This window comes from Astatotilapia calliptera, chromosome 19 (genome assembly GCF_900246225.1).
Source record: "Astatotilapia calliptera chromosome 19, fAstCal1.2, whole genome shotgun sequence".
Classification (NCBI taxonomy): domain Eukaryota; kingdom Metazoa; phylum Chordata; class Actinopteri; order Cichliformes; family Cichlidae; genus Astatotilapia; species Astatotilapia calliptera.
In genome coordinates, this window is record NC_039320.1 from 20843008 (window position 1) to 20866424 (window position 23417).

Consider the following 23417-nt stretch of genomic DNA (forward strand, 5'->3'; position numbering starts at 1 on the left):
AGCGACATCTGTACAATGATGTAAACAGCTTGCACATGTTGAGCAGTGTGGTTTTGTTTGAAAGTAAAAGTGGAGGGATATGTTTTCTGTTTGGGCTATAAATCATCTGCACTTTCAAAATGTAAACCTGATATCATCTTAACAAGTGTTAGGAACCTAAATACAGATAATAAAAACAGACTTGTTTAAAGTAAATCAACTACAATTTTTGCTATATTGCTTTGAAAAGTCATTTATTATTTGTAGGTAGCTGCAGACCTCCTCTTGCCTTGTCCAAGAGCAGGTTGCATGAATGTGCTATAGGCTTGTATGACTGCACAAGCAGTCAAGTATGTAAATTTGCCCACGTTTTTTCAAGAAATAAAAAAATAAAAAATCCTGCAACATTCTGACAGTCAGGTCTGTGCCTCCACTCCCGCCGACACCACCACCACCCTCTAGGGCTGGGGGCATTTTAATTGGCCCACTTCCGAAGTGTAATTTTTTTAATTGCTTGGAGACACTCTGCTCTCTTTAAAAGAATCAATGCAGATGTAATAATATCTGTAATTGTCTGCCACGCTCCAGGGACACCACAAAAGCCTTGGATCAATGGAGGAAAGCGGGGAAGCTGGTAGGGGTTAATTTTTCCCTTTCTGGAGGTAATGACAGGGAGGCAACGCTTGGCTCCTGGCATAGAGGCACAACTTGTGCTGTTCCTATTGTCTCTACAGCGCCTAATTGGGCCAAATGCAGTTAGTTCCCCTTGGCAGAGGCTGTCGAGGTGGTGATTAATGAAGCCTCCAGTCACGTAACCTGATAAAAAGAAAAGAACGGGATAGGAAAGGGAAAAAATATCAACCTGCTTTGTGTTCTTCATCCTTTTTCCTTTCTTGTGCTTTTTCACTGCCTTTGTCAGTTCTCCACAACTTGGTTCTTAAAGTAAACAGGTTAAGTAGTTTAAGTTTGGTGAGGTTTATTTTTCTTCGGGGAATAAAAGGGGGCATGCCCATTGCTACACTGTGGCAGTAATTAAAGAAAGAGAAACAGGGGGCTGGCTGAGCTTCAGTTCCAAGTCTACTTGCATTATATGCAATATCACACGTTCGCTGTTAAAAACTGTCTGGCCAAGGAGACAGTATTTGGATTTTGCAGCAGTCTTTCCTGTACAGTCTCCAGAGATGTGTGTCAGGAATCCAGGATCAAGAGGTCACAGGTATTAGCCTCCCAGGATCGTCATGGCCTTTGACTAATTACCTCATTAAGCTGCACTCCAATACTTTTCATGGTCTCTGCAGCCTGGCCTTGTTGCTTAGCGTAAAGAGAACAGAGTGGACACGGAACCCATCCAGAGTGACCTGAACGCAGCTTGCTGCCGCCTTGTAGGTGGATGGTGGGAGGGAAATCAATCCTCTGTAAATATATTAGATGCAATTACATCCTGCTGGACTTTGCCTAACACATTTATGGAAGCATTAGGCAAAGTCTTCTTTTATCAACCCCCTAGGGCCATTACGACAATGACATGTAATTTTCACATGTAGGAACCAGAAAAGTATTGGAAAGTATTGGAAAAAGAGCATGGAGGAGGAGTTTTGGGCCTGAAGTTTTGATTGCATTCAGAACAAAGCCATTTATTGGGTTGATGACAATTTGTGGGTTAGGTTTATCCTAATAACAAGGCTTGATGCAACAGTGCAGCCAAGCTTATGAAGAAAGCTTGGATAAAAATTACTTTTATACCTTTAAAGCAGTGCAAGATGCAATAAATTAGCTTCACACAGTGAATAAACCCATTCCTTTTCTCGCTGATTAATTTAAGCACAACTCCATATAAATACGTCATCATCCATATAAATGAATTATTAATATGGCATTTCAGTTTCTCTCAAAGAGAAGTCTGATATACTCATTTTTCACGTGATAATCAGCAGTAGTTGCTGAATTATTTTGGGGGATTTGATTAATGTTTGTGTTTGTGTATGTTCATTTTGTCTGGAATTACGTAGGCACCTTAATTCCTCTGTGAAAAAATACCCAATTACCATAAAACGTATGAAAGATAATTGTGGAACAATGTAATGTCAATAGCCTTCTGATTAATCCCTCTGAACGCAGCCAAATGGCTGGCACAGTAACTCGGTAAGTGATAAGCAATTTAATTTGTTCCTAATTACTAAGAGACCCGTTTTGCCACTGTCACGATGAGATTTCTAAACCTCCTTAACCAGCCAAGCCTTATACATTTATAAAAGCATCTCTCTTCTTCTTTTTTTCCCCTCTTTCCTTTTTGGAAGGTATTCAAGTCTAATTACTCACAAGAGGGCATGTGTGCTTACAGTAGTACAAGAGGTGCTTGTCAACAAAGTTTATCCCAAACAGCTAAGACTGAAAGTACAATCAGGTACTTTGGAGAAGAGCAGCTGTCCTACTGGAAAAGTGTATTTGTTTATGCACGTTAACGCCTGCATGCTGTTGTGTCCAAATTACATGAGTTTTTTTTCTCAGGGTTTCCGAGACAATAGTTCATTTGTGCTTATCCATAAAATAGCTTTGAGCCTACACGCCACAGGCTTTTCAAACTGCCTTTTCCCCACCTTTCTCTTTATTTTAGCAATGAGTCGGGGAACTGAAATGCATCATCACATAGTTTTACCTCAGGGCTTCCTCGCTGTCACCCAACAGCACCCTCAAGACCACTATTCTCCTTTTTATCCCAGACCTGAATTCTTCATTTGGTCACACTGTTTGCTCCTGAATAGTCACCTCTGAGGAGATTAACCCTTTCATTAAAAATGCCTGACTAGGGTCAACCTTCTGCCTGGCTCTGCAGTCCCAGTGCCTTGCTTTGATCTATCAGCTATGGTGAAATTATTAGCAAACTCTAAGCCATGCCATGTGATTTGTTTTTGGAAAATTTGTAGAAATTATTCATAATCCTATTATGTGGCCAAGGGGTAAACCTGCATAAAAAGTATAAAGGCTTTGTCATGGGGAAGGCAGTAGGGACAAATGTTGAATGAGGGTAAACTGGAGTCCAGGAAAGCAGAAGGGTTGTGATGCAGTTCTAATCTGCCAGACCAGGTCTTATACATTTAATTAAAAACAAACTGCCTCTGTAACAACAGATACCACTCACTTAAAAATAATTGTAAAGTTACAAACCTTAGTCCCAACAGCGTGCATTATCGGGAGGGTAATGTATTGCGCATAAGTAGGGGAAGAGAAGAAATCACAATTTTTACACCGCCCATCTCCCTTTCAGGGGCCAATACTTTGCAGAACAAAAGTCAATGTCTCAGCCTAAATCTTGTCTGACAACGCGTAGCAGCCAGTGCTATTTTGGGCTCTTTGTGGTGCCAATCTCCTATCTCTCCTGTGACATTTTTTCAAAGAAAGAGTAGATTTCCTAGAGACTCTGCCCTTTGCAACTTCCACAGTGTATTCTTGCCCATAGAGTAAGGACCCTCCTCCTCACTCTTATGCGGCTGCTCTCTGCAGTGACCTGAGAAAGGGAAAATTAAGACAGCGTATCAGGCTAAGAGCCCTATCTTTAGCTGGTGGAGTGAAAAGACATTATACAGATGCTTAATTCTCAGTTACACATTTGGACTGAAAGGTACTAAACCTGGGAAAATTTTGCCAATGAACTATGCTGAAAACAAGAGCCCGAAAAATGTTTAAATCTCTAAATAACATCTGATAGGAAACTGTTGCTACCGCTACTCAAATCAAACCTCGCAGGAATATTTCCTGACTTGCAATACAGTGGATTTATAATTGTGTGGAAAGTTATTCAGAAACCCCACACTTTAATCATCCTGTTCTCTGTTCAGCAGTAATTTACTGCTTATACAAAAACTTGCCTTCATGCTTTTAATGTCCCCATTTTTAGATGGACTGGCTAACTGGCAGGCCACCAACTTCACATTAATTTGCTGCAGTATCTGAGTGTACAGGTCTTATCTGGGCCTGCTTTTATTCGGGGTGAAGAGCTGAGTCGTTCTAAATAACGCAGGTCTAATTGGGTATGTTTTGCAGTCAATTTCCATAAAGAGTCTAGGAGACTGTCACCTCAGCGTGGGAGCACAAGGTGCTGGAGTTGGAGCCATGCACCTCAGCCAGCCGTTAATCAGGAAACGCACTTTCGACTGCTTAGCAAAGGGCAGAGGTCAAGGAGGAGGGGCTAACACCATATCTGCGCAGAGCGCTATAATTGTAGGAGTGTAAATTGCTGCAGAAAAATGCCCCATCTTGGAAATTCAGTGAAAATAAAAGGCAGCACTTTGACCAGAGGCCATAATGAAGAACCATGTGTCTCTTTGTGTAAGCAGAAAAGTAATACTTGGGAAACTTGGATATACCAATAACAGTATATCCAAAAACGCTGTCATGCCAAATCTAAAAGGATATACAGATCTTTTCTGGGTGGTGGCCCCAAGTCCTTTAAGTCCTGATTTTAACCTGTAGAAATATCAGCATCAGAGAGAATATCTCTGCTTTGGTCTTCTGTTTCTGCTGAACTGTAGCGTTGGCTAGGAGTGGACTCTTTCTCCTCGTGTGGAATGTTTGATCGCACAGCTGTGATATTTTTGCTGCCACTTAGCACCCGATGTCTTGAACAGAGGTGGTCTACACAGAGTTAGAGCTGCTTGCCTGTGGTCGGCACCACTGCAGTCCACAGAAAGGGGCAAGCTCGAACACATGGTCCACTCTTCATGTATGTTACATACATTTATGGAGTTGTAGAACAGATGCAAATACCTGATGTTTCGTACAATATTTATTACAAATAAGCAAGAATCCTGGCAGCAAAGAGTGGCTGAGATTAAATGCATGATGAATTCTTAACATAAAAACTTTACCTGACCCGTCAGATATAATCAGCATCTTCAGACTGCACAAAGACATGCAAATACTTCACCAAAGCACATCCAGGTCCTAAAGGTACAATTCTCAACTTCATAGCAACACTAAAAACATGAAAACCCACAAAATCTGAGAGCAACTTCCCCCAAAACAGGGTGCAGCCTATCTAAACTGCCCTTATTTATTCAGTTTAAAGCGACCATAATGGGTCCATGGAACACACTAAACCCCAGTGGTACACTTAAGTGGCTCACAAAAAGATGCAGAGGATGGTGCTGCCAAGAGTGGCTTTATAGGGACAATTTAACATAATGGTCAAATAAATACTGGTGTAAAAAAAACACCTGTGAACAGTGCTGGCAGGTTGATGCCATTACTATATTTTTTGCGTGACAGTTCAGCAGTGTACAACAGTTTTCATTCCATTTTGTCAAAGTACAAGGGTGCATTTTGGTTTTATACGTTGAGCATCATAAATGCACCGCGTCTCACCAAATGCGGCGAGGAAAGGACACGACAAGCGATCCTGTTATCGAGTAAAATGACTGAACCGTTTTTGTTTTTAGTTCCCAATTAGCTCCCATTTTTACGCAATAATCACTCTTCTGGTGAATTTTCAGCAACATCGCAATCGCGGAAACACCAAAGTCCTAGATTAAATTACAACGTGTATGCACCAATGGGAAGAAGCAAAAGCAAAGATCAATCTAATATTTCAGAATAATGTAAATAAATATTTTTTTCTTAAAACATTAAGCATGATTGTGATATTTCCTTTAATTTTGCAGAAAAGAATTACACACATTGGGTTTGTATACTGGTTAACAAACAAACAATGGTCAGTGGCACAGGCTCTGATTACTCTGTTTTTGTCACGTTTTTGGCACTTGGTTTAGTCTCGGGGGGGTCGGAGTGATGACTGGGTATCTACAAGCTGTCAAAGCTGGACAGCACTGTCAACTAAAAAAATGAAATCAATATAAAACCCAAATGGCAAGAACGACTGTGACGTTAAAAAAAATGTTCCTATCGATTAGTTGATTAATTCTTTTTAAATTAAAAATACTATACTGAACCTTCTCAAATGAATATCTGCAATTTATTCTTAACTGTGGATTTTCTAATGCTGGGCTGTGATGTTACTTGGAATCTGGAGACATATGCCATTGCGTTCTCATATTTACTCATGGATTTATTATGAAGAAAATAATTGATATGCTGGTTAATAGACATGTTGGTTTCAGCCACAGAGAGCCTTCTAGTCTTCTAATAAATTTTAGAGCAGAAGAAAACTTTAAATATATCTCATTTAAGGAGCTATGCAAACAAATGGCTTGCCCACAACCAAACATCCTTTATAACAATTTATGACATATGGATGAAACATCACCTTTAAAACACCTTGTTAGAAACCATAAAAGAAAGCGCTCTTTTTCTTTCTCCCTTCTAGTCTATAATAAAACATTGCATAACCTGACTTTCAGACTTTGTGTCAGCTACACAAAGATGCCACATAACCAGGCCCTGGTATTTTCTACGCATCTCGCACTACGTCTGCTTGTCATGCTTTTCCCTCTACAAGATATATGACCCCTGCTTCACCCTTGGCACAGGGTGTGAGCTAGATGTCCCAGTCAGACCTGTCCTGTTGAATACCTTATGGCAGGTTGTTTGTGAAACTCTTGTGGTCTGTTTGTTCCCGCTCCCCACCCTGCCCTTGTTGACAGTGTCTCCATTGTGAGGCTGAGGGGCCTCTGCTTAGCTTTGTCCGTGCCTCATTGGAGAAGGTGTTGGTCCAGAGAGAGCTCGCACACCACCTCTGCTTATTCTGTGGAAGCATCATTTGCGTACCTGCCCATTATTTCACTTTACACGCCTGCTAGTCTGCATTTGGTGACTCAAGAATAATGTGTAATATTACATTTATGCTGCTGATGTTAATGTGTGAGAAAAGCTACAGTGAGAGAGAACGGGTGACAGTGATAAGCATCAGTCAAGCTCCATGTCTAGGATCAACTCATTATATTTTAAATCTATGTTTTATGTATTTTAAGAGAAAATTTTATCTGCTATACAATTAATTATACAATTAAATATAGGAAAAAAAATATCATTTGAAAATTGTGTAAAACACATATTGTGTAGTATTGATTTGGTATTTCAGTATCTTCTAAATTACAACAAGAACTTATACATAATTAATTGAATAGGGTGCGTACAAAAACGAGACCTCAGTGGACTTCAGTGTTTTAACATGCTCTCTCACAGACACATAAAATCAATGATTTTGGGGGGCGGGGGAATCACGTTAAATAAAAATCCAATACAGTCAAATCCAGCCTCATGTCTACATCTAGTCATCTACCTAATCCCCTCCTCAGCAATCTCCTGTTCCCCTGTTCCTAACATCAGCGGGGAGCGTGGCTAATTTACGAGCATGGGCAATGCCAACATACTCTCTGAGGAGGGCCCATTTTAACACCTCCAAATGCTGTAATGCATCCCAGCTGACCTTAATTATAAAAGCATGTGCCTCCCCTGTGTTTCCCCCACCTCCCCCGTATACAGTCCACAAGGCCGGGGGTGTGAGCCAATGTTCTTACCTGCAGAGAACAACACAGCAGCAGCTACCGTAGCAGCTCAATGTTAATAGTTGCATCCTGAGAGGAAATCAATAAAGCTATAAAGGGTGATATCACAGTGTCTGGGCCCCCACGCACACATTCCTCTCATCTTCCTCCCTCCCTCTCTTCCTTCCTCAGTGGAAGCTGTTTATGAGGGGTTCTTGTGGTTGGTGGGAGCAACTGAAAGGTCAGTAGTATGAGGTTTTGATCCAGGGATGAGACACCCTCCTTGGGAGTGTGGGGTAAATGGTGGAGTGGGATCCCTGACTCATCTGGAGAAAAGTGGATCTTTTAAAGGGCTTATAGCTGCTGTGTGTTGTCAAGGTAGCGAAGCATTAGTGCTTGTAAAGGCCCATCGATGCCGCCTGGTTACGATCAGAGAAGAATCCCAGGAGGTAAAACGAGGCCTTGCTAAACTGCTGATGAACCGAGGGAGATATTAAAAGACCGACTCTCCCTCTTCTTCTGTCTGTACTGCAGATTTTTGCCCATAACATTGATATATGCACAGCACGGGGCTCTAGCATCATTGGACTGATAAACTGCTCATACAATAGATAATCTTTTATGTACCTCCCGTGCACAGCACAAATATTATGACTATTAGTACATTAATTAACTTGCTGGCCTGGGGGTCCTCTGCCCAGCCAAGGTTAAGAGCTTCTTTAATTAAAGATCAATACGGTTTTGCAGTATATTTCTACAGCTCCAAAAGAGACATGAAGCTCTTTAATGTCTACATGTCCGAATGATGTAAAACTTCACAAGATATGTATAGACAGAGAATCAGAGTGCAAAGTGCAACCATTTGTGAGCATAGAACAGTGAACAGCGTGTCAAAACAGCTGAGGTGATAGTGTAAATGATGTATTAACACCTCCTTGTGTTTTGTAACAAAAATGTATACAGTAATTTTTCGGCAGGTCTGGATTCATTCCCCCAAAAATGAACCCATTAGGATCGACACTAATTAAACTAGCAACAATATCCACGCAATCTTTACAGCCTTTGTTGATATTTGCACGCCTAACAGCACTTATTAATACACCTGTGTACTGAGCAAAGCAACGGAGGGTTGAGATCAAAGTCCACAGCACTCTCTCTGCGTGTACACCTGAGGATTTAGTCCTTGTTTGTAGAAGGAAAGATGGCGAGGCCCGAGGAGCACGCCTTTTTGTGCTAAATGCTCCAACGTCCCCCTTAGAATCCACTTCTAAGGGGGACTGTGTTTGACGGGACACCTCTGTGTGTTCAGAGTGCAGCCCACAAAGGGAGGCAACAGTCAAAACCCTGACCCTAGACCAAAACCAAGAACCAGCCTGCCTCCATCCGTAAGCTTCTTGAAAACACGGACCTTTTCATTTTTAACTTCTCACCCCTCTGACACCAAACCAGCCCATCCACATGTACTACAGTCTTATTACATCATATTATCACATGTCGAGTATTATACCCAAGAGCTCTGGGTTCTAAGTGAAAAACTTCTTTCTCATTCATCGTCTCACACATACACTGCTGGACTATACCACCTCCACTGGCAATGTGATGGATAAGTCAGCCTCACTTATCAATGCTTAACCCACCTGGGTCTCTCTGGGCCTGTTGGCCAGTCTCTTTTTTAAACCCTGCTTCCTTGTCCTCCCTCCCACCAACGCCCACACCCCTTTGCCACACAAGACTAAGACAGGTTAAACAGTTAAACACCAGCAAATCCAGCACTGCCCTGTGGGAAATTTGCTTCTAATCCCTAACTTATAGGCACAGAATCAAAGCCAAAAAGCCTGAGCAACAAATCTGATCCTCCCTCTAACAATCTTGGGCCTCTTGGGAGGGTAGGGAGAAGCTCCACAGACTGGGCTGAGATGGATAAATACCTAAATGATGAGACAGTCAGGGGACAGGGGAGTAGTGTCTGGCTATGGCCGTTCACCTCCAATTTGGCATCCGCACAATGAAAGGCAATTGGGCAGCAGCCCCCACACAGTAGCCAGTCCTTATTATTATATGTTGAAGTGTGGCTTGGGCAATGATTAATGACAGTGTCAGGGTGAAAACAAAGCACAGCGCAAGTTATCTCCAATCCACCTGCTCCAGTGGCCCGATTGTAAGAGAATGGAAAAGAGTGTGAGAAGAGGCTTGATAATGGGGAAGAAAGGGGGAGAGAATAGAAAGAGGAGAAGGAAAGAGATGGGATGGTGGACTGGCGAGTATAGTGAAGGAGAATGGAGACTTCCTGACCACAGCAAGGTGAGAATAACTTTAAAAGACATGCCAAAAACGTATACCATACATATGAATAGTTTTTTCATAAGACAAATGACAAAGGTGCTGTACTGCTTATTACACATTCCATGTTACCTTCAAGATCAAAAATAATCCCTAACAATCTGGAAGGATTTATTCTTTGTCACTTGAAACCAACCAAATGCCAACTTGCAGGTAGTTTCCTCGTGAGGTGTGAACATGTAGCTTGTGGCTCGCCGCGGTGATTGATTTGACAGACAGAGTGGACTTTCATGCGTCTGTGTTTGTTACATCCAAGCCCACTGTCCCCCGCTGTATTGGTGTTGACATTTATGAGACATGTCGGAGGGGGCCTGCTAGACCTCACTAATGAGAGAGCTGGGGCTGACAGTTATTAGCGCAGCCTGACACTGCCATCCAGAGGACACACTTGGTAAAGCAGCTAGGGGACGGCATGGTCAATTACCATGTTTACAGTTGTTCCACTTCTGTGATTCTTTGACAGTGTACACTACCAAATTGCACTGTCTTTCAGATAATCTGAGGAATTGCATTGAAACTACGAATAGCTGCTGATTTCTTCTTTACAACTGACCAGTGAAATAGTATGAAGAATCTCAGAACTATGTGCTTTTATAAGTGTGAGCTGCCTAAATTGTGACCAGTGAGTTTATGCCCCTGTGAACTTGACTGCCACCCGGGCTATAAAGTTGCCCTGGATAATGTAACTGTCATGAGATTTCTCCAGTAGCCTATTTGAGACTGTTAAGAACCATTTACTTACAGTAACATAAGGCGGTGTCATCATTCAAGTAATTTTCCTTTGCCCGTCCCTCCTCTGCTCCAATCCACTTCCCAAGCACATGGCGAAACAAACACATGCAAACATGGCTGCACAGAGAGCAGACGAGAGGAGAGAGAAACATGTGCAACTCTACGTTATAGTTTGATTTGAAAAAACAGATGCAACCACCTTTACAGTCAATCAGTTAAACCACACAATCATAATGTAAACGACATTAGGATATAGAAATGCCCACCTGAAGAGCTAAACACAGCGTTCCTCGACTGCCAGGTTTTCATGAGGTTTAGCCAAACCCTTCCTCGCTCACTTGTGAAAGCAGAGAGAAAAATCACAATTAGTAGCCTGATTGCATACTGACAGCCCACGCTTAACTAAAGTTAATTATTAAGTGGTAGAGAAAGATTTTTTTTAAAATATGTTAAGCCACATCATATGACAATGCATCGATGGAAAAAAACACCAAAATTGATCCAAGAATTTACTATGAAATTTAAAAGTATGTATTTCAAATTGTTTGTAACAGTTCTCCAAAGCCAGAGTTTAGTTCATAACCTTTTTTAAGGGGTGTTGAATAGCAATAAATGCATGAATGGATTATAAACAACAACTGAAAGATCTTTAAGCACTACAGCTTTCACTAGACTGTGTTTTGACTAGACATTTACAGTAACAGGAACGAGTACTGTGACACAATAGGTATTTGAACCACTGTTTTCATCTTTAATCATTAGTATCACCAATAATTGCCAATAATTGCCAACTTAACTAAGAATTTGCTTTGTAAAAAATAAGCATTTTAGTCCATACTTTCTGGGCCCGGGGCTCCAAAGCTGCATAAAAAACAAAACAAGAAATGAACTCTCATTTTGACCCATGTGTGGACCTAGAGGCTCTCTCCATTAAAACCAGGAAATGAAAGCGCACCCCCCTGGCTCCACTAATGTATGTCTGCACTTTCCAAAGAACCCCTTGCTATATTACATACTCTTGCCATCCTCAGTGTGATATCTTCCCTAGAGTGGTACAAAAAATGTTTAACGTAGCATATGTCAGATAAAATGGCTTTATTTATATGCAGGCTACTTCATCATAAGTACAATCTCAGATTTGTTACTCAGCAGCATGAAAACTGTGGCATGAAACTCTTTATGCAGTGGGCAGCTTGACCATCTTCTGAGGAAGAATCACACACTCCACAATCTGAATTGCCACTAAAAAATTTGCTGAGCTCGTGATTGTATTATTGTCTGTGCATATGGCTACTAGGACCCAAAGCTTTCCTGGATTTAACTTCCTAATCTGTGTTTACTACTTTTTTTGTCCTGAAAGTTCAAAATCTGTGTTTCACATCTCAGCTAGTTTGATGCTTATGTTTCCAGACTATAGGAGCAGCTTTATAATCAGTACTGACTGCTACAGAGCTCTATCACACAGCACCAGACAGAGTTTAAGTTCTTGACTCAGGAGTTAGCAGTAGTAGTTTCTCAATTTAAAACACCCAGAAGAGGAACTCGCCTCCTCTCAGCATTAAAGGAGAAACATAATAACTGACAACTTTACCAAACGTTAGCAGATTACTCCTTTCTAATGTGTGGTCCTAATTAACCCCACATACTGCAACAATGATACCTAGTGATACCTTTAGCAAGAACGACAACAAAAAATGTATTAAACATTTGTTATCAAAGTAGAAATGATAGAAACAACTTTAAAATTACCTCAAATATGGGACAGAAAACTTTAGTTGTCTCTGACTTTTGAATCAATAAAGGGATTACGGATGAAAGAAAAAGCACCGGAGACAGATCCCCTTTCATTAATTCATACTGCTGTGTTAGAGTTGTTACAGGTGACAATCTCAAGTAAAAGAAAACTGGACCCCTTTACCTCTACAGTGCTGGAATCTCACTTTGCTACGCTTAGAGGTAAAGGTCACTGCAAATCACCAAAGTTGGTTCTCCAATCGGTTTTTGTTGATTTGTTTCGTCACCCTTTCCCACGTCACTTTCTGTGACAACATGGACTTTCAGCATCAACATAAGTGAATAATACACAAACAGGGGAGATCTACTTCCCTTTATATCACACCTACAGGTTATGCGCTGACTACTTTAACCACACCTCCCATCTACACAGTGTTTCATTCGGCTTGTGTGAAATTACTTCAGACACTCTGCTCATTTCATTTTAGGGAATTAAGTCCTTTTTCATAATGTTTTGCCTTGATGAATAAATGTAAGCTAACTGAAAACTTGCTCAAGCTTCAGAGTGTTACACACCCAGCCTTAAACAAGTAGGGTGTCTGAACTAAACAGCAAATGCACAAAAACCACAATTTATAAATACGTTGTTACAAGTAAAAGTACTGAGAGTTCCAGCTTGGTAGGTCTAATCACAAATGGTATATCCTTGTTTTAGAGAATAAAAAGAAGTTGAATAAGCATGTGAAAATTGCTCTCTTTTTCTCTGATCCAGGTTGTTCAGCACTATAATTGACTCACAGCTCAAGACAGCAGCATGTTTTTTGCTGCTAACTCTAAGACTGAATCACATCCCTATTTAGTCATTAACCTACATCACAGAGCTGGGTACTGCTCCCAAAACTCAGTTAAGCCAGGCCAGCGCTTCATTTTCATGCCTATTTGGAGCCGATGAATGCAAGTGTGATTTTTGCTAATTCTTTCATAATGTAGGTTCTCAGCAATCTAAAAAGAAATGAATCAAATAAAGCTATATAAATTTACTTCCTGTTTTATTTATTTAACAGCTGTCTCCTGTGTCTTCCCTAGATTCAGTTCACCTGTGTCTCATTCCCCAGCTGTTTCCACTTCCCCTAGCAACCCTTTGTGTCTTTGTGTGTATGTCCGTATATCTGTTGTCCTCGCTGTATAAGCTTTTTGATGCCACTGAAATCGGATTAATTGGGATCTAAAATTTTAAACTTAAACTTTTGACCAATGTATGGCAAAAAAAAAAAAAAGTTTTTCGGTGGTGGAAGAAAAGTTTCTACACTTCTCTTGTGTTTTTATGACCCATTGCTGAGTTATTTGGATTCTATCACTTTGGATTTTTCCATTGACATGGAGATTCGGTGAAGCTGGTCTTGGTCATATAATGGGCCAAAATCTTATTATATAGACATTATGTCTTTATTTTGTGTCGTTTAACTTGTGTCTACAATGAGGCTGCACTGGTTCTGATTAATTCTAATAGTGCTTGTTTCAGTGCATTGTACTAATTTCTATTATTAATAAGTCTCCATTTTACTTAATCTAAGTCAAGTAGGAAGGTTTGGGCAGTGCTGTTACTTAATTTCTAATTAATAAGCATTCTGTCCTACAAAAAGCAGATCGATCCAGAAATTAAGAATTTCCACAATATCAAATTGGGAGATTGCTCGTGCCTAGGACCTAAAACAAGAAAAACTAGGCTGAGACAGAACTATCTAATTTTAAAAGCCTCACATTCACTACAATATTACCTCTAATAAGTACTATTTTAAATAAAAATGTGGTAACAAAAATTTACCACAAAATGTTGTAAAATTAGACTCATTCAATTCATGTTTTCTTTTTTTCTTTTCTTTTTTGTTATCATACAATCTTGCGATGCTAATTCTGAACATGTGTGTAACTACTGCATACATCACTTTTCTCACCTTTTAAGCAACAGGATTTGTTCAGAGGCCTTGACCAGTTGTAAAGCACAACAACAACAACAAGGCTGAAGTAGGCAGCCCTCATACAAAAGCTAGACATTTCTAAACATCAAGAAAACTCACATTTCTTTGTAAACAACCTGTCAATCATTTCCATTAAAAATGTTTTGTCATTTTTTTTGAACACTTGTTTTGAGACTCCACCAACTGTATGCTTTATTTGACAGTTCCAATCATGTAACATTGCATCTTTCAGCTGTAGATGTGGCAAGGGTGTCTTCCCTGTGTAGTTTTCCCATAGCAATGTAATCTGCGGAGGAAACAGTAGTGCTTTTAATGAGAAGCCACGGTCTGCTCTTCTCCGTAACAGCGCTTGTCTGTCTGTAGCACCGTGCAGCAAAGCACAGCACAGCATGCTCCATTGAAATGTGGTCTGTCTATGTGGGATTGCAAGGGCCCCTTTGAAGTACTGAGTTGCGGCTGTTTCCTTTGTGTGTAACAACACTAAAAATCAAACCTAAAACCAAAACACCCATAAGAATACCTAAAAGGGGTACAATATAAAGAGCCGTATGTATATGATGCTTTACACATCTCTCCTTTGTTTCATCCCCTCCCTTCTGCCATGATTATGCATGTCTTCTGTGAAGAGCTGCAGTGCGTCTGGAGAGCCCCCTGAATGGAAACTGTGAGGTACAGAGAGGCACATTAAAATCCTCTAACGTTCTCAAACGAACAACCTAGGGACAAAACATGAATTCCATGTGGTTTCTCTCCTTGTAGTGCTGTAGCTCAGACAACCTCACATTTAGTACTGGCTGCCATCTCAGACAGTGGGTCCAGTGGGATGTGTAGCTATGTGTTTATCAGAGAATGAACTTCCACTTTTAATGTGGCATAACCGCCGCCCCCATTATCTCCTCCCCCATTTTCCTTATTCCTTCCTCCCCCTCCTCCCTCCCACTCCGGTTAGACTGTAGTTGAAGGTGAAGCACCAGAGTTCAGAGAGCAAGAGGAGCAACCGCCGCCTGAATCACACAAAGCTCTGCTCTTTGGGGGCTCAGGGGTTTTGCCCTAGTGTAGACGCTGTGGCACACTTACAGGAGTGACAATGTAGGATGCTTGGAATATAGTTTAGATTACTGTGGCCTATATAACATATGTGCTTGACAACTAAAACAGAATAAAAATAAACCTTTTATAATGGGATATGAATATGTGGACATGAATAGAGACCATGGATGCTCTTTTACATGTAATTCAAATATAAACACACAATTATGACCTTATGAAGGGAAGAAATAGTTGAGAATAAAGGGCACAAAAAGAGCAGCTAGCATATGCATAAAAGGCATGCTTGTGACTTTGTGCTGTCACCAATTTGTGTTGCACACACGTGTCCACATACTCAGATTAAATTAATACACTTTGTCAGTTAGTGATTCGTATCTTATTTATATAATATGTTTATCATAGTGAAACTAATTCAAAGGTTGCCAAAGAGACAAATAGTAAAAGCAAAAGGATATAAAAGATTTTACAACCATAATTCTAATAAAATATATTAACAAAAAAAATAATTGTGGAAAAATAGCACAATTAAAACAAGTAATCTTCCCGTACACATGCATGTATTTTTGAAGGATTTCCCACCTTCCACTCTGAACAATAACATTACGTATAATTAGTTTTAAACATCGTCATGGACAGTATTTAACTGAACTGATTCATATTTTCTGCCTAATACAGGAATAAATAAAGGAGGTCGATAACAAATTGCATTATCAACATTTACTTCAGTGTAGGTGGGCCTGATAATCGCTGAAGCTCTGAGTGAAACTGCTGTGGAGGATATTTAGGAGACAGCATTCTCAGTATATATCCGTGTGGTACAGCAGCTCCTCTTGCTTATAGCTTGACTTTTAAAAATGCTGGATTTGATGCACAGTACCCCACATGCCAGGTCACACATCAGTTGCCTGTAGTGTTTTACATTTACTGTCTCTCGGTTTATGAGTTCCCGGATTCAGTGTAAATGTATCTGCTATATAGTGCACTCTATGCCGTGATACACTGTTCTGCGTTACTTATACAATCTCTCAGTGATGTTGCAAAATGATGTAAGCATTTAAAATCTGAATTTACTGCTCAATATTGAGTACTTTTATGACCATCCTTTATACTGTATAGGCAGCAATGAATGGATGAAAAAGAACAAGATGTGATTTTGAAGTTATTACTTGTATACCGTCACTTTTTAAAGAACTATTGCATAACTCATATCAACTTCATATTGCCAAACTTTTTATTTGAATCAAAGCATAATAATATGTGAATGCACGGTACAAAAATATGTTACGTTTCTACAACTATGACTGTGAGAAAAAACAACAACAACAAGGGTGCAGTTCAATTCGATTTAAATGGTGCTCTCTAGTGGACACTTTGTATCACTGCTGCATTTATTTTATCAGTTTAACAGACTTGTGTACAATTAGACAAGTCTATTAAATGTGTAAGCTTTTTGTGAACTGACTTTTTACAGCCATTTGTGGATATTTTGGTCATTATAAATTGATCAAGCCAGATTTGTGCCATCTAACAGTAAAATTCAGTTGTTGATGCCTATTGTTTCTGTGGTTTATTCCAGAAAGGTGTTTTTGGAAAATCGACTCACTCACTATACATTTTGCAGTCCTGCTTCAGTTCTAAACTGGAAATATCAATTTTACTATAGAGTGCAAACAAAATATGGTTCCAATCTGTTGTTGGAAGAAAGAAAAACAAAGATATGTACCTAATCTTATTACATGCTGAGAATACATGGTGTTCATTATCAATGTCAGCCGTCTCTGTTCTGCAGTTGATTTCATTAAAATGCCTGCTGGAACAAAATTTAAGACTTTTCAGAATTGTGTAATCTAAACATATATTAATAAACAATAAATGTGTTATCACTATGAGTAGCTATAACAGCTACAAGAACAAAAATGCTGCTTTTGTTAAAAAAAAATTTTTATAATAGTTAAGTGCTTTGCATGTATAAATATCCTTAATTAACAATGAATATATGTTATATGTTAGTATCTGCTACCATGCAAATCTACAGTCTCATCAAGCTTGCGTAAGCTGATATAGTGCATTCAAAGTAAGTTATATAATAAAACACAGGTTTGTGATAGAAAGTAAGTTTTGGGGAGAGATCAGTGAATAAAAACATTTGTGCATGAGAAACACTGTAGTGTTATGTGCCCTATGTGAGACCTCTGTAGAACAGAGTGCTGAGACTTGCCTTGCTTGTTTGTGGCTTCCACTTTTCGATTTATATGGGGGCATTTAAAGACTTGGCACAATTTGGAGCACAATAGTCCTTTTGGGGTGGGCAAATATTATATAATAATATTATAAAAAAATGTATAATATTTGTCATGGCTTTGTGTTGTGCTTTCATTATAATTATTATTATTATTTATAAATCACATGCATGTTCTAGGTCTTTGATCTGAATAATGCTACACTATATTCATATTCTTACCATTTTCTTTTAATTTCTAATATTAAAAGTAATTCTAAATCAGTTTGGAGTTTTCAGTTTTTGTTATACTGTTTGTTTGTTTATTTATTTATTGTTTCTATGTTTTTTGATTTCTTTATTATAAGATTTTTTTTAATTGTCTCCAATAATCAAAATCCACAGGGCCAACTGTTAGATGAGCACACTGGCAAACCTCCCAGTGCAGACTGAGTACTGTAAAAGCTCCAGCTTATCAACACAAAGACTCTAAATGTAGTCTCACCAGTCACTTCAACAGTCACACCTGGCTAGAACCAGGTTGGCCTACCTTTGACATGGTAAGAAACAGTATTCACATATGCTGTGGGGTTTTAACAATGCCCAGTTGGTATGAAGGGGTCCATAACGTGCAAAGAAAATATCACCCACACCATTAGATGACTAGCAGCCTGAACAAGGCAAGAATCATCGATGCTTTCATGTGTTTTACACCAAATTCTGACCCTACCATTTGAATGACGCAGCAGAAATCAACAGTGATTAGATCAGACGATGTTTTTCCAATCTTCTATTGTGAGCCCATGCAAACTGTAGCTTCACATTTCTGTTCTTAGCTGAAAAGAGTGGCACCTGTTGTTGGCTTCTGCTGCTGTAGCCCGTCTGCTTCAAGGTTTGACATGTTGTGGATTCAGAGGAGCTCTTTTGCATACTTCAGCTGAAAGTATAAGTTATTTGGGTTACTGGTGCCATTTTCTCTTTTTCAGACCCTTTTCTGTAAACCCTAGGGAGTGTTATGCGTGAAAATACAAGTAGATCAGCAGCTTGGGAAATACTGAGATCAACCATAACCTAGATTAGCCATACCACATTTCATTCAATAGCCATACACATTTCTTCCCCATTCTGATGCTGAAGTTTGAACTTGAGCAGGTTGTCTTGATCATTTCAAAATGCCTAAATGCACTGAGCTGTTGCCATATGGTTGGCAAATTAGATATTTGCATTAGCAAGCAGTTGAACAGGTGTAGTTAACTATGTCTATGTTAGTTTATTTATCTCTAAACAGACGTCTGGCACCAACAGCCATGCCACATTCAAATTCATTTAAATCACCTTCCCTGTTCTGATGCTTAGTTTGAACTTTGTCTTGACTATGTCTGAATGCCTAAATGTATTGAGCTGTTGCCATTTGTATAGTTAATTAGATATTTGCTTACATAGCTAATCAAGTTGCCATTGATTATGTGTGTTTAATGTTTAAAACTTAATATGACAACCTTAATTATAGACACAGGAAAAGGCTGGCATATTAACGTTTTAAACAAATGCAGAAAATATTGAAAAAATAACTTACCAAACAAATTTTAAAAGCTTTAAAAAAGAACAAAAAAAATAGCTCAGTGCTAAATCGCCTATCTAGTAGTTTATGTCAGCAAGTCTCGATGCCCCAGGGGTAAACAAAACAGTTAAATGAATCCAAATCTCTCTTTTGATAAACAAATACTTGTCTATTTGAAAGCTGTATTAACTGTGAAGCCAAACTACTGCCACCCAACCGTATTTGCATATTTTCTTGGCAACCACATTTTCCACCAGAACCCAATAGAAATCAGAACAGTTTCTACTAAATATTCTCAAAGATGTTACATTTAATTCATCAAAACCTTAGAAAGTAAAAAGAAACATAAAAAGATGCCATGAAACACTGTTACCCAGTATAACTATTTTTACGTCACTAATATTTTAACGGACTTGATCATCTGAACTACATGAACCTTTAAAGATATTAGCATCAAAGTCCAATTAGTATAATGATAGTTGAAAACAACAACATAGCACATTTGGAAAATTTTAGAGTCAGAGCATTTTTAATAATACTATACAGGCATATTTTCCATGTTTACCTTGCTAATTTCAAATGTGCAGGCACTGAGATAGAGGGAGATGGCTCACAACTGGACATTAATAAAATGAAAATAATTAATTCAAGCTACAAATATTTCTTGGTGCTGACTAGCCAGCAACACTTAATGGCCAAGTCAACAGTGTTGCCAACTCCTCAGTAAGGAAAATCGCTATTGGTTGTCCTAAAAGTCGCTAGAAGTCGCTAAATGACGTCATCGCCTAATTTGCATAATTGGTCATGCTAATCTAATTGTAACCTATGTTGTTGGAGAGAGAAATAACATCGTGGAAGAGACATAAAGGGAGTAAAAAACGTCCTAAATGCATTTAGAGTTTATTTAGAACTACAAATTAAATTTCTTTTAGCAATTATTGTTTTTTTAATGTCACAATTCCAACCCTGCTCCTTTACCCGGGCTTGGACCGGCAAAAGTGACCCGAAATAGGCACTCTGGTGGAGTTACTTTGTGTGTGTGTTTATAAGTAGTTTTAAACCTTGTGATCCACAAAACAGCATAAGAGTAAAAGAAGAACTGACTGCGTTACAGCACCCGCTGCTTGTTGAGAGTAAAAGCGATACGCGCTTTCACGTCTTTTTTTAGGGGTCTGAAAACTCGCTAAATATAGCGACAAAGTCGCTAAGTTGGCAACACTGCAAGTCAACTTATCAGATACATCCGCAGTGAAAGCTATCATACAGTGAAAAATAAAATCTCACCAAACATGAAAACTTCACAGGATGACTTTGGAGCTTTTATTTTTACCGAATCATGCTCAATTTTTCACATTCAAATGAACAGCTCTGACCAATCAGACCGCTGCATTTGGCAACAGTGTAGCGCAAAACACACTGAATACACAAGGATAGGAAATAGTAAATAGAAAAAAAATGTTTTACCTTAGACACGTAGCTAGAAGCTACTCCGGATCAGTGGGCTCTCTAAAAGTATTTCTCTGCTTCCTCAGATGTGGTGCCATCTCTGCCAACAACAGGGCAAACTGTCCCACTGACATCTTGAAATATGCAGGAAAGCAGTTGTGACCCACGTTAACTCCTGGATCCATGAAATTCTCCCTGCTGCTTCCTTCTCTTAAAAATTCATAGCTGAATCTTTTTTAAGTCACCGTGATTCTTATTGCTAAACTGACATGGATCCATAACCCACTGACAACATATTTCAAAAACTGTAAAACCAAAAATATTCTTGATAATAGCTAGCTAGCTAGCTAGCTAAGATGAGCAGCTGACCAGATAGCTAGCTGAGCAGCTGAAATCCTACATCAATCCATAAAGGGAAAAGGCCAGTTTCCAAATATTTTATAATATTTATTTTTGCATTGGTTACCAGATTTCGCTAACACGTGAAATATCCCTGACTCAAAAAATAGACACAAATCCCTGGGAGGGTTGTGTCAGGAATGGCATCTAGCATAAAACCCGAATACATGGATTAATCTGCCGATGTGCACCCTGTGGGGGATCTGAAAGAAGCCATCATGAAATGCAAAATGGTCTAATTATTTTGTGAGAGACTAAATTTCACATTTGCGACAATGGGCATGCTCTTTTTGTGCTATTTGTAACTTAGTGTAGGGTATAATTTATTTGCTAATCTTTGATTTTTGAATGCTTTGAATCCATTGTTTTTATAGTTTAAGAGCATGAACCGCATCCTCGACTATTAAAATATCCTTGAAAGTTCTACTTTGAGCTGGAAGTCCTGAGAAAAAATAAACAGCCCACTGTTCAAGGTAGCATAAAACCAAATCACAGCTGGAGTTTCCTCTGTGTGTATACACACTGGAGCATTGGTCCTACGATGGAAAATACTCATCCACATTTGTGATGAGAAAATAAATGATGGCGCAAAGTGCTGCTTTCCACTTGACCAAGCTTTCTGAAACACCTACAGATTGTATGATTTACTTCTATGAGACAAGGACCACAGAGTTAAAAGTTAAAAGAGTTAAGTGTCCACAGCATCTGAAATCTCAGGATAAATACTGATATTGACCTAATTAACTTTAGCAGTGCCTCCATATTCTTCTCATCCTAGATGTCCCCCAAATCAACTCTTAAGTGCTATTATTTTAAAGTGGAAGCCTTTAGAAGTGAGCAATATAGTTTCAAAATTATATCACAATATTTCATAGAAATATGCAGTAATGTTATTTATGAAGATAGAAAAAGATACTGAACATTTTATCAGTGATTCCAGCTCGCAGGAAACAGCATCTATTAGTGCAAATAAAGTGAAGGGCATGTTTAGTTTGAATTACAGTCACTGATGACAATATACTTAATTTGTAGTGTGGATCTTTTGCCGTGCAAGCAGCAGTATTCTAAGGTAATAGTAGTGGCACAGCATTATATACAGTGATACTGCAGAAGTCAAATTCAAGCAGAAAGTTAGTCTTCTTCCTGGAAATATTAAGAAAAAGTATAACATAACAAGCAATTAAATCATCATTGGAGGGAGCTCTCACTCTCAGATATGTTTGGCCTTGTCATTGTTATCCACTTTAGGGAATATAAATGCACGGTGTCGCAATATATACTTGGTGCTGTGAGATAAGTTTTATAATCACATAAAAATGTATACCCACATTGGGAATCACAACAACTCATCCTCAAAGTAGCCCACTACATGACATTACAGAGCAGGGTTGCTGTGTAATATGCCAACACACACATATTGCACAAAAATCCCTAAAAGTCACCAACACTCTGCTGACTCAGTTCTGCTAAATGCAGAGTTCCAAACTTCATCTTGCATTAACATCAGAACAAAATAGTACGCCAGGAGCTTCATGGCTTGACTCCATGAATCCGTTTGTCCATAACATACATAAATTTTAATCCCACACCAGCAAAAAAAAAAAAGAATTCTTTAATCCATAATTTTGAGTTTCCAGTTTATTTAGAATTTTAAAAATCCCTTCAACTGACAGATTTTAATAAAAATGGTAACTAGCCTATTCCCCTACCATCTCACTACTTCCAGCGTGAGAGCAATGTATTGAATAGTATTGAAAATGTTTTTCTAAAAGAGAAAAGATAATGAAGCAAGCAAAAGCATCAGAACAAGAAATGAATTATTAGTCAGCAAAGATAAAGAAGCACAGCGTTCTTTGTTTTTCCATTTTTTCTTTACTAAAATCTAAAAACAATATTTCTATTTTTGGCACTTACAGTCAGCCAGGTAGAGAATATAATACTACTTAAAGCATTGTGCAGTGCCAACCTCTGTAACCTCTAGCTCAAGCAAACACCAAAGGGAAACCAAAGAACTAAACAGAATGATGTTGATTTGTGATGACTCAAACATCAAGGCAGTCTCACAGTCAACAGTCGTGTCTGCATCTCCTCTATAAATAGCTCACCTGGTTGCATTTCTCTGCATGTTTTCACTGAACACCACTGATTGGTTATTCCGCAGCTGGCATGCTTCACACCCTCTTCAACATCATGGTTAGCAAGCTCAAAGAAGTTCACAGAGGTTTCAATCATCAAGCTTTAAAAGTACACTTCGAACAAATAGATACAGTAAAGGAGAAGTTTGGAAATTCTTTAGCATAATTTTGATGCCAGATATTAATTCAACTGATAAATATTCTGCCAAGAAGATGCCACAACCTGACAGCATTGATGGTGGAATCATATTTCCTGCGTGTGAATTCACATATAAATATCTGAGCTACACACTGCTGTGTTTCTTTCCAAGGTGGTGTGTTAAATGACAGTGACACTCATCCCTTCACGGCGACAGGATGAGCGGATCGCGGTGATCAAAGCACGAGTGACACGCCTTGAGGAGA

At 39.0% G+C, this 23417-nt stretch overlaps 1 long non-coding RNA gene across 2 annotated transcripts; it reads right to left on the bottom strand.

Annotated features, from left to right (window-relative positions):
- Positions 1 to 350: 350 nt before the first annotated feature.
- Positions 351 to 20796, bottom strand: LOC113012515 (uncharacterized). Of its 2 annotated transcripts, none has more exons than XR_003270712.1 (4): positions 20497 to 20796; positions 10757 to 10827; positions 10501 to 10607; positions 351 to 795 (listed from the first exon to the last, which is right to left on the bottom strand). It is a non-coding gene; the product is annotated as an uncharacterized LOC113012515 (long non-coding RNA). The 2 variants fall into 2 exon arrangements; XR_003270713.1 differs by lacking the exon at positions 351 to 795 and adding an exon at positions 3201 to 3484.
- Positions 20797 to 23417: the final 2621 nt, after the last annotated feature.